Genomic DNA, 12,127 nt, shown 5'->3' with positions numbered 1-12,127 from the left:
ATGGCATATACTCTGTGCAGCTGATTGGATGGATGGATGGATGGATGGATGGATGGATATATGTATACATGTATGTATGTATGTATGTATGTATGGATGGATGGATGGATGGATGGATGGGTGGAGCAGATGCTATTTAATAATCCTAGTGAAGGATGATTAGGCCTGAAGTAGGATTATGGCCATAGAGATGAAGAGGGACATACTAAACGTATATTTAAGCAGTCAGAGTAGACAGGACTTGGGGACCAATAGGCTATAGCAGATAATGAATTTTCTAGTAACACCGAGTTCCAGGTCCTGAAGTCAGAGCCCAGAGGCATGGAAGACAAATAGTGGATGAGAGTCCTGTCACCAGCCAGGCTTTCAGAAAGACTATCTTGAGACCTGGTCTTCTGCCAGACATTAAACATGTTTCCTCATAATCTTTGCAAATAGTTTTGCATCCTCCATCCCTAACCCTAATGACAAAAGAAGAAGAAGAAGAAGAAGAAGAAGAAGAAGAAGAAGAAGAAGAAGAAGAAGAAGAAGGAGAAGGAGAAGGAGAAGGAGAAGGAGAAGGAGAAGGAGAAGGAGAAGGAGAAGGAGAAGGAGAAGGAGAAGGAGAAGGAGGAGAAGGAGAAGAAGAAGAAGAAAAATTAAAGAGAGTGAATTTATTGACTTCCTGGTATTTTCTGGTTAGTCTATTCCTGGCTAGAGCTATTGCCAGGTTTGCTAGAAGGTCTAAATTCTCCTTTCATCCACCTCCCTTCCTCCTTTCCCTGGAAGCTGGTGTTTCTCCTAAATCCTTCTTTTCTTCATCCTTTTGAAGATTGCCTCATTGTTCTGATTCTGAGAATGCTCACAATGAAAAACCCTCCCATCTACGAAGGCAAAGATCTTTTGCACCGAAGATCAGAAAACCTTCTCTGTAAAGGATCAGGATATAGACAGGTTAGTTTATGTGGATCCTGTAGGCTCAGCCTTGCTGCTGAGTAATAGATAATATGTAAATGAATACGTAGTATGGTTCTTTCTTTTAATTTTTTAAGCATCCTTTTTTAAAAATATTTTTATTTACTTATTTTTTATTGGATAGAGACAGAAAGAAATCTGGAAGGATGGGGAAGACAGAGAGGGAAAGAGAAAAATAGACAACCCTGCAAGTAGGGGACAGAGGCTCAAACCCAAGCTCTTGCATATGGTAATATGTGCACTTAACCGGATGTGCCAATACCTGGCTCCCAGCATGGCTATTTTCCAAAGAAACTTCATTTACAAAAATAGGTAGCAATCTGGAAGGCAACACAGAGCGCACACCTTAGAAAAATGAGGTCCTACATAGAAAAACCTAAGGAATCCAGCAAGAAGCTTTTGGAAATCATAAGGCAATACAATAAGGTATCAGGCTACAAAATTAACATCCAAAAGTCAGTGGCATTCCTCTATGCAAACACTAAGTTAGAAGAGGTTGAAATCCAGAAATCAATTCCTTTTACTATAGCAATAAAAACAATAAAATATCTAGGAATAAACCTAACCAAAGAAGTAAAAGACTTTTATACTGAAAATTACGAGTCACTACTCAAGGAAATTGAAAAAGACACAAAGAAGTGGAAAGACATTCCATGTTCATGGGTTGGAAGAATTACCATCATCAAAATGAATATACTACCCAGAGCCATCTACAAATTTAATGCTATCCCCATCAAGATCCCAACCACATTTTTTAGGAGAATAGAACAAATGCTACAAATGTTTATCTGGAGCCAGAAAAGACCTAGAATTTCCAAAACAATATTGAGAAGAAAGAACAGAACTGGAGGCATCACACTCCCAGATCTCAAATTGTATTATAGGGCCATTGTCATCAAAACAGCTTGTTACTGGAACATGAATAGACACACTGACCAGTAGTTGAGAGCCCAGAAGTAAGCCCCCACACCTATGGGCATCTAATCTTTGACAAAGGTTCCCAGACTATTATATGGGGAAAGCAGAGTCTCTTCAACAAATGGTGTTGGAAAGAATGGGTTGAAACATGCAGAAGATGAAACTGAACCACTATATTTCACCAAATACAAAAGTAAATTCCAAGTGGTCAAGGACGTGGATGTTAGACCAGAAACTATCAAATACTTAGAGGAAAATATTGGCAGAACTCTTTTCCACATAAATTTTAAAGACATCGTCAATGAAACGAATCCAATTACAAAGAAGACTAAGGCAAGCATAAACCTATGGGACTACATTAAATTAAAAGGCTTCTGAACCATTCAGCTTTCCAGAGCGGCGGGGGGTAGGAGGTGGGTGGGTGGGATGGGACACAGTCTTTTGGTGGTGGGAATGGTGTTTATGTACACTCCTATTAATTTGCAGTCATATAAATCACTATTTAATTAATATGAGAGGGGGAAAGTTGATTATAAGTCTCAAACTTTTTAAAGCACAGACTGAATCTTTTTAATACATAGGCTGAGTCTTCGATATGTTGACTCTCTCAAAAGCCTAGACCAGGGAGAACAGAAGCATCCAGTGGCACAGCTATACACAAGATGTTCGGTATTATACAGTAAATCCTAACAAAGGGACTTTTCAGAGTTAACCCAATTACCAAATAATGTGATGATAACAATAACTATCTATAGTCTTCTTGAACCCTAAGACAGCAAGAACCTCACATTTCCACTTATAGAGCCTATATCTCCCCCAGTCCTGGAACCTTAGGTGAGGCACACTTGCCTACATGCTTCTCTCAATCCAAATAATATTGCATCTGCTAATCCCAACCTAATCAATGCAATGAGTACCACCTCAGCATGCTTTACTTCAGACTGTGTCCGGAGACTTCAGGTGTGAAATGACAACCCTTCAGCTCCATTACTCGGGTGAGACCTTTCCTTTCATAGTATTCTCTAATTCCATTCCAGGCGGTTCACTTCCTAACAGAGTCCCAAAACCTAGATATAGACCAGGTCCCCTGAGATAAAGCACATGTTCACATGTATCCATAAACTAGGGCAAAATATATACCTGAAAGCAAAAGTACACAATGGTGAGCACCCCCCCCCCAACACTTCATCTGCACTATTCCAGCCTTTAGGTCCATAATTGTTCAACAATTTGTTTGGCTTTGTATGTTAACTCTCTTTTCAGCCCCCAGGTTCCAGATGCCAGCATGATGCTGACCAGACTTCCCTGGACAGACTTCCCACCAATGTGCCCTGGAGCTCCACCTCCCCAGAGACCCACCCTTCTGTGGAAAGAGAGAGGCAGACTGGGAGTATGGATCAACCAATCAACGTCCATGTTCAGCGGGGAAGCAATTACAGAAGCCAGACCTTCCACCTTCTGCAACCCAAAAGGACCCTGGGTCCATGCTCCCAGAGGGATAGAGAATGGGAAAGCTATCAGGGGAGGAGATGGGATATGGAGATTGGGTGGTGGGAATTGTATGGAGTTGTACCCCTCCTACCCTATGGTTTTGTTAATTTATCCTTTCTTAAATAAAAAATAAATTAAAAAAAAAGAAAAAGAAAAAAAAGAATGAGGAAGCTATCAGGACAGGTGAGGGGATGGGATATGGAAATCTGGTGGTGGGAATTGTGTAGAGTTGCACCCTTCTTATCCTATGGTTTTGTTAATGTCTCCCTTTTTTAAATAAATAAATAAATTTTAAAAATGGAAGGAAAAAAAGCTTCTGCACAGCAAAAGAAACCACTACCCAAACCAAGAGACCCCTCACAGAATGGGAGAAGATCTTTACATGCCATACATCAAACAAGAGGCAAATAACCAGAATATATAAAGAGCTTGCCAAACTCAACAACAAGAAAACAAATAACCCCATCCAAAAATGGGGAGAGATCATGGACAAAATATTCACCACAGAAGAGATCCAAAAGGCTGAGAAACACAAGAAAAAATGCTCCAAGTCTTTGATTGTCAGAGAAATGCAAAGAAAATGAGATACCACTTCACTCCTGTGAGAATGTCATATATCAGAAAAAGTAACAGCAGCAATGCTGGAGAGGTTGTGGGGTCAAAGGAACCCTCCTGCACTGCTGGTGGGAATGTCAATTGGTCCAGCCTCTATGGAGAACAGTCTGGAGAACTCTCAAAAGGCTAGAAATGGACCTACCCTATGATCTGCAATTCCTCTCCTGGGGATATAGCCTAAGGAACACAATACACCCATCCGAAAAGATCTATGTACACATATGTCCTTAGCTGCACAATTTGTAATAGCTAAAACCTGGAAGCAACCCAGGTGTCCAACAACAGATGAGTGGCTGAGTAGTATTCCATTGTGTATATTATATATACACAATGGAATACTACTCAGCTATAAAAAATGGTGACTTCACCATTTTCAGCCGATCTTGGATGGACCTTGAAAAATTCATGTTAAGTGAAATAAGTCAGAAACAGAAGGATGAATATTGGATGATCTCACTCTCAGGCAGAAGTTGAATAACAAGATCAGAAAAGAAAATACAAGTAAAGCGGAATACTGAAACGGAATTGGCGTATTGCACCAAAGTAAAAGACTCTGGGTGGGGGAGAGGAGAGAATACAGGTCCAAGAAGGATGACAGAGGACCTAGTGGGGGTTGTATTGTTATATGGAAAACTGGAAAATGTTATGCATGTACAAACTATTGTATTTACTGTCGAATGCAAAACATTAATTCCCCAATAAAGAAACTTAAAGAAAAAAGAAAAGAAAAATGAGGTCCTAAAATCGATCCTTGGCAACCCATGCGCCAGTGATGCTCTAATTCATCCTTTCCCTCTCCCTCTCCCTCTCCCTCTCCCTCTCCCTCTCCCTCTCCCTCTCCCTCTCTCATGAATGATAAATAAATAAACTTTTTAAAATAGGCAGTGCAGGGAGTCGGGCAGTAGTGCAGAGGGTTAAGCACACATGGCACAAAGCACAAAGACCATATAAGGATCCTGGTTAGAGCCCACAGCTCCCCACCTGCATGGGAATCACTTCACAAGCAGTGAAGCTGGTCTGCATGTGTCTATCTTTCTCTCCCCTTCTCTGTCTCCCCTCCTCTCTCTATTTCTCTCTGATCTACCCAATAACAACAACAGCAAAGACAACAGTAATAATAATGACAACAACAAGGGTAACAACAATGGGAAAAACAGCCTCCAGGAGCAGTGGATTCATAGTGAAGGCACTGAGCCCCAGCTATGATCTGGAGGCAAAAAAAAAAGCTAGGCAGTGCAGATCTGCTCTATTCCTCCTTTTTGGTTTCTGTACATTAATCATTTTGTTCTGTTTTATATGTTATTGCCTTTCAGCTACCAAGTTGCAGGTGCTATCATGATTCCATCCTGACTTCGCTGGGCAGATGACCTCACCAGTATGTCCTGGAACTTCATCTCTCCAGAGTTCTACCCAACTAGGGAAAGATAGAAACAGGCTGAGGGTATAGATCAACGTGCCAATACCCATGTCCAGTGGAGAAGAAATTATAGAAGCTAGAACTCCCACCTTCTGCACCCCCCAAAAAGTTTTTTGATCCATACTCCCAGCAGGGGAGAAATGATAGGGGAAAATGACCAGAGGGCTTTTAACTCCAACTCCATCAAACCAGAAAGAGAAGGAAAAAAGAAGGACATTCAGAAGTAGTAATAGGTACAGGTATAACTTAGAAAGGAAGAGAAGGCAGGACTCTAAAAAGGGAGGGGTCAAATAATACATAAACAAATACATATAAATATAGATAGAACAGAGGTAGATAGCATAATAGTTATGCTAAGAGACTTTCGTGCCTGAGATTTCAAAGTCTCAGGTTCAGTCTCCCACACCACCATAAACCAGATTTGAGCAGTGCTCTGGTAAAATAAATAAATATAGACAGATGTTCATAGAAATAATAGTTAACCCATATCTGTGATCTTGAAAGAACTACTGTTAACTTCCCATGGAGGGAATGGGGATACACAACTCTGGTGGTGGAATGATGTGAAATAGCACCCCTGTTATCTTATAATTTTGTAAATCAATACTATGTCACTAATAAATTTTTTTCTAGAATAAAAGTATATCACACTCTCCAACTTCTGCTTATTTTTTAATTTATTTTTAAAGAATAAATAAAAATGGGCAGTGGACTGCGTTTGGTCCATAAACCTGCTCTAGACTGACCCATGGGCATACTAGAATGAAAGCAAAAGCAGGCAAGGAAAATACCTGAGCTGTGGACTGACCTTAGTGTGTCAGAAGGAGCAAAGCATCTTAGTGTGTCAAAAGGAGCATGCCATTTCCCTGCTTCCAACTTCAGGAATTCTAGGGATGTTGTTATGTATTGTTCCTACCCTCCCCCATATTGCAGATAAACTAGGAAATGGGAACTGCTGCTACATGCCAACCATATGATAGGCATGTTACATTTCATGTTTTTCTTTAATACCCAGACGAACATCATGATACACTTGTATGCATAATATTAAAATAAGAAATACAAGTCTCAGAGGGATTAAGTATGCATCTTGACTACACTGCTAAGATACAATAGAGCTAGGCTTTGACTGTGGGTTCACCCAATGTCAAGTTCAAGAGCTTCCTAGCACATCACACTCTTTCCTGAGAAATGGTGTTAACTAGGAAAGGCCAGCTGATCAGCCTCCCCACCACCTCCTTGGTCCTCAAACTGCAGGTGCCAGAGCTAACTAAGCAGTCCCTTTGAAGCAGACTTCTAGCAAACATGCTCACAAACTGATAAAAAAAAAAAATTTTTTTAATTCTCATTGAGACAGCATTCTTTTTTTTAACTAGAATGGTCTAGCTCCTAGACCAGCACACTCTCTCTTGCAGTATCAGGGCACACAATGTTTAAATTAAAAACCCCAGTGAGTCAGTGCTGAGGAATTTGGAACATCAAGATGAGCCCAGCTCATGATCACCTCTGAAGACAGCAGGTCCTCAAGGCTGCAAATTCAAATCTCAATGACCAGAATTTTGCTTTGCAATGTAGCAAACTGTTTTATTCTCAGGCTCCCCATTTTCTGGAGCTTGACACTAACTACCTCCCTTTGACTAAACTGTTCTTTTTCCATTAATGAAAATTTGTCTTATCCTGAATACAGACTCATAGAAAACTTTAAAAATACTGTTGTACTCCTCTTATCCTATGGTTTTGTCCGTGTTTCCTTTTTATAAATAAATAATAAAAATTAAAAATTAAATTAAAAAGTACTGTTAGGAAAAATCTATAATCTTTCCATCTTGAGAAAACTTTTAGTCAATATTTATAAATATAAACATCCAACCTTTTCTCATATATGGTAGTGCATACACACATCAATTTATACATATGTTTGCACACCTTTGTACACATTGGTGCTTCTATAATAAATATTGCCTCGGGGGTTAGGCACAGCAGGTTAAGGGCACATGGTACAAACACAAGGACCGGCATCCTGGTTCAAGCCCCCACTCTCCCCACCTGCAGGGGGTCACTTTACAAGCAGTGAAGCCTGTCTGCAGGCGTCTATCTTTCTCTCCCCCTCTCTGTCTTCCCATCCCTCCTCTCTCCATTTCTCTCTGTCCTATCCAGCAACAATAATAATAACCACAACAATTATTAAAAAAAAAAAAAAAACAGGGCAGCAAAAGGGAAAAAAATAGCCTCCAGGAGCAGTGGATTTGTGGTACTAGCACCAAGCCTCAGCAATAACCCTGGAGGCAAAAAAAAAAAAAAAATCAGCTCAAGCACATATTTGGTGATGTTTTTCTTTGCTAAATAATATATGGCAATAAACTTTTTGTGTCGCTAATTCTTCTCAGTTATTAATTTAATGGTTTCAGGGTAGCTCCTTTTAAGCATGTGCCATAATTCATCTAAACAGTTCTTCTACTGTCATACTTATTCTTCCATTAGTTGCATTAGCATCCACCAATTGTGCCTTGAAACCATTGGTTCTCTTAATCCCTTGGCTTACTTTTACTAGTCACACTTGCTGCCTCCCCTATCTGAGCCCACTCCTCCTTCACAGAACACTGAGAACACTGTGAGGCCTATACATTGAAGTCCTCTGTGTGCCATAGATCACAGTCCCCAAGGAGGAGACAAGTGAAATTGAATATAAGAAACCAACAGGGAGTCAGGCGGTAGCGCAGTGGGTTAAGTGCAGGTGGTGCGAAGTGCAAGGACCTGCACAAGGATCCTGGTTCAAGGCCCCAGCTCCCCACCTGAAGGGGAGTCGTTTCACAGACGGTGAAGCAGGTCTGCAGGTGTCTATCTTTCTCTCCCCATCTTTGTCTTCCCCTCCCCTCTCCATTTCTCTCTGTCCTATCTAACAATGACAACATCAATAACAACAACAATAACTACAACAACAATAAAAAACAACAAGGGCAACAAAAGGGAAAATAAACAAATATAAAAAAAAGAAAAATCAACAAAAGCAGTCAGGGTAGTAGTTCAGTGGGTAAAGCATACTCCTTACATGCGTGGAGCCAAAGGTTCAATCCCCATGCATAAAAGAAGTAGTCCCCACCCCTCTCATTTTCTTTTTTATCTCTCTCTTTCATATATACACATGCATGCACAAAAGAAGTCTAAAAATGGAAGAAATGACCCAGAATATAGTATAGCTGGTAAATAATTGGACTCCCAAGAATGAGGTCCTGAGTTTGATCCCCACCACTACATACAACAGAGTGATGCTCTGGTCTATCTATTCTCTTTCTCTGTCTCACTCTCTCTCACTTGTTCATTCATTCCCTCACTAATAAATAAGTCTCTTTACCAGAAATAAAGAAAAAGGGAGAGAGAGAGAGAGAGAGAAATGGAGAGCTGGGTGGTGGTGCACATGTTTGAGGACACATATTACAGTGCACAAGGACTTGGGTTCAAGCGCCCAGTCCCCACCTGCAGATGGCAAGCTTCACAGTGCTCTTGCTTGCTCTCTCTCTCTCTCACTCTCTCTCCCTTACATCGCAACTACTCTCTGTCTGTATCCAAAATAAATAAACAAATAAAATATTTGAAAAAGAAAGAGAAAGAAAAGAAAGGAGGGGGGAGAGAGAAAGGAACTAAGTTATAGAAGGCTGGGGTAACTGGGAAATTTTAGTGGTATACTTCTCATCACAGCTTACATGCTTCCCAGTGGCAATATCATGCTTTCTAAAACCACTCACACTCATCCAATTAAGAAGCGGGACTTAAGATTCCCAGACTTGATGGGCCTAGACCTTGAATAAATCTCTCTCTCCAGTCATCTCTATTAGGAATAACAAAACAGACCCCTTTGTGGGTCCCCATAGGACCTTGCCCTCAACTTTGATCAACAACGGTAGAGAATGTTCCATCCTCTGAAGGGAAGATGGACAACATACTCTGTGCTACACCTGAGGAAGATGGGTCCTGATATTGGGGCAGCTTGGAACGTTCCTACTCATGACCACAGAATGTGAGCTCAGATCTACAGGGATGCAGTGGTCACGTAGGCTCCTAAGCTGAATATGGGGCCCAGATCACATCAAATCGATGGAGTTTACAGTCAACAATATTTACACACCTTTCCCACATTTGGGAGCTACTCTCTTCCCTGATCCAGCTTTCTGGTCCTTTTCCCAGCCATGATATCATCTCCCCAGACAATAACTTGGGTATACCTGCATATCAGATTTCAGGCTCAGGGGGAAAAAAACTAGTATAGCCACAGGCCCTTTGGAATATAACTAAAATATGCCTACTTGCTATCTACAAAAAGGAGCCTCCCCCAACTCTTCATCTGCGCTACTTCAGCCTTTAGGTTCATGATTAGTCAACAACTTGTTTGGTTTTGTATGTTAACTCTCTTTTCAGCCACCAGGTTCCAGATGCTAGTATGATGCTAACCAGACTTCCCTGGACAGACAGCCCCACGAATGTGTCCTGGAGCTCCGATTCCCTAGAACCCCGTCCCACTAGGGAAAGAGAGAGGCAGGCTGGGAGTATGGTTCAACCTGTCAACGCCCATGTTCATTGGGGAAGCAATTACAGAAGCCAGACCTTCCACCTTCTGCCTCCCATAATGACCTTGTGTCCATACTCCCAGAGGGTTAAAGAATAGGAAAGCTATCAGGGGAGGGAAGGGGATACGGAGTTCTGGTGGTGGGAATTGTGTGGAGTTGTACCCCTCGTGTCCTGTGGTTTTGTCAGCATTTCCTTTTTATAAATAAATTTAAGAAAAAAAAGTGGGACTGTGGTGAGCATCATAGTGGAAATAGGAAGTGCACAAGTAGGACATGCCATGGATTAGGATTAGACATTGAGTCTCCTGTCCCTGTCCTTCTTTTCCTCCATAGGAGCTCCAGAAATCCACTGAAGAACAAGGATGTCAGATGGGACAGGTAAATGCTAAGATGTTGGTACCCAACTCTCTTAGTTGGGACAGTTCAGGACATTTCCCCCACCAACTGCAGCTGCCCTGTGTTAAATAGGGCCCAGGTTCAAGTTCTCAGTCTCTACTTGCAGGGGGGGAAGCTTCACGAGCAGTAAAGGAGGTCTGCAGGTGACTTTCTCTCTCCCTCTCTATCTCCCACTTCCGTCTCGATTTCTGTTTCTATTCAATAAATAAGTAACTAAATAACTATTTTTAAAAAGAAAAGAAACAAGTGTGCTGTGAATTCATGCATATGCCAGATACACAGTAAAGACTGAGCAGGCATGAGCTATTTCTTATTATTGTTGTCATTATTATTACTGTTCTTGTTGTTAACAGAGGTTAAGTGATATCTCAGAGCCAGCTGTACAAGGAAGAAATCCGGGCCTTGATAAATTCCAGCTCACCGCGGCCCATAACAACTCCATTATCACAGCCATAAACCACTGGGGGCACCTTCAGCATGCTGGCTGATATAATGCGGCAGGTAGTCTGGGTGACAGAGGCCAGCTCATAAATAAATCAGACCAGGCTTCAAAGCCAGAGTACTCAGACTCTGGAAATTTAGTGATATGCTTCTCATCACAGCTTACACGATTCCCAGTGGCAGGATCAAGCTTTCTGAAACCACTCACACTCGTCTAATTAAGAAGGGGGACTGTGAGTATCGTGGTAGAAATAGGGAGTGCACAGGTACAAGGTACAGGGCATGAAGTTATTGGTGGTGGAAGTATCTAGAATTAGGTAGGCCATGAGACTCCTGCTTCCACAACCCTTAGAAGATAGGGACTAGCTGCCATTTGTCTCCTCTGCTGCCAAGCAACTGGTAGAAACAGATTAGGGCACATCAAGAGGGATACAAGTCAAACCTAGGGCACAGCTTTATGACTCAAAGAACACTTAAAATAGTAGGCTGAGGAGTCAGTTACTTTAGCATACCTTTCCCAGGGGCATCATTAAAAAGAAAAGCAGATTTCTCACTGCTTCAGGACAGCTATCCCAGGCAAGAGGGAGATGGTAAGATGGGAAAGAGGAAGAAAAGGACAAAATCTCAGAGGTGCAGCCCAGACCTGCTTGCCACATTCTCACTGTGCTCAGAGATCAATTACATAACAAGTTTACATGCTCTAAAGTCAATCATGACATTAATTCCAAAATGAGATTTATTTCCTCGCCTGAGTTGAAAGTCTCGTATTGACACATGTCTGCTATTTGGCGCTCTTTTGTAAATTAATGCCTTTTTCCATCAGGGGCTGCTCGGTGATGAGAGCAGGTGGCTTTCAGTGGTAGATTCAGGCTCCAGCTGCGCAGTTTGAAATTAAACTCCAGGGTGCAGCTCAGTCCCAAGCAACTCACTAGTTCCCAGCTGACACCAGAAGAAAAGTCAGTTTTTGAGCTCCAGGAGACACTGAAGGGTCTCTTCCCTGCTCCCTCATTCTCTTCTTCCCACACACACCTCTTCCTGAGAAAAAGGTCCTGAGTAAGGTGTAAAAATCACCTACCTAGAATGATGTCACCAGGTTCTCCCATTAGAGGACCCCTAGAATGACCAAGAAAACTTGTTTTTTCTTAAGGAAATTTCATGCTGATGACTCAGCAGTACCAGGTTGGGGCTGTGACAGGGTCCTCAAGATGAAGCGAGAACTTTTGTGTGGAGAAGTGAGAGCCTACAAAATAGGCTCCAGAAGGGGAAATGAAAGACAGTGGTCAGAGAGAGAAGAGCTGGACATCCAGCAGGTAGAGTTCAATGTGGGCTTAGA

The sequence above is a fragment of the Erinaceus europaeus genome, chromosome 12 (assembly GCF_950295315.1).
Source record: "Erinaceus europaeus chromosome 12, mEriEur2.1, whole genome shotgun sequence".
NCBI classification, from domain to species: Eukaryota; Metazoa; Chordata; class Mammalia; order Eulipotyphla; family Erinaceidae; genus Erinaceus; species Erinaceus europaeus.
The sequence above is the reverse complement of the archived record's forward strand: the minus strand, read 5'-3'. Positions refer to the sequence as shown.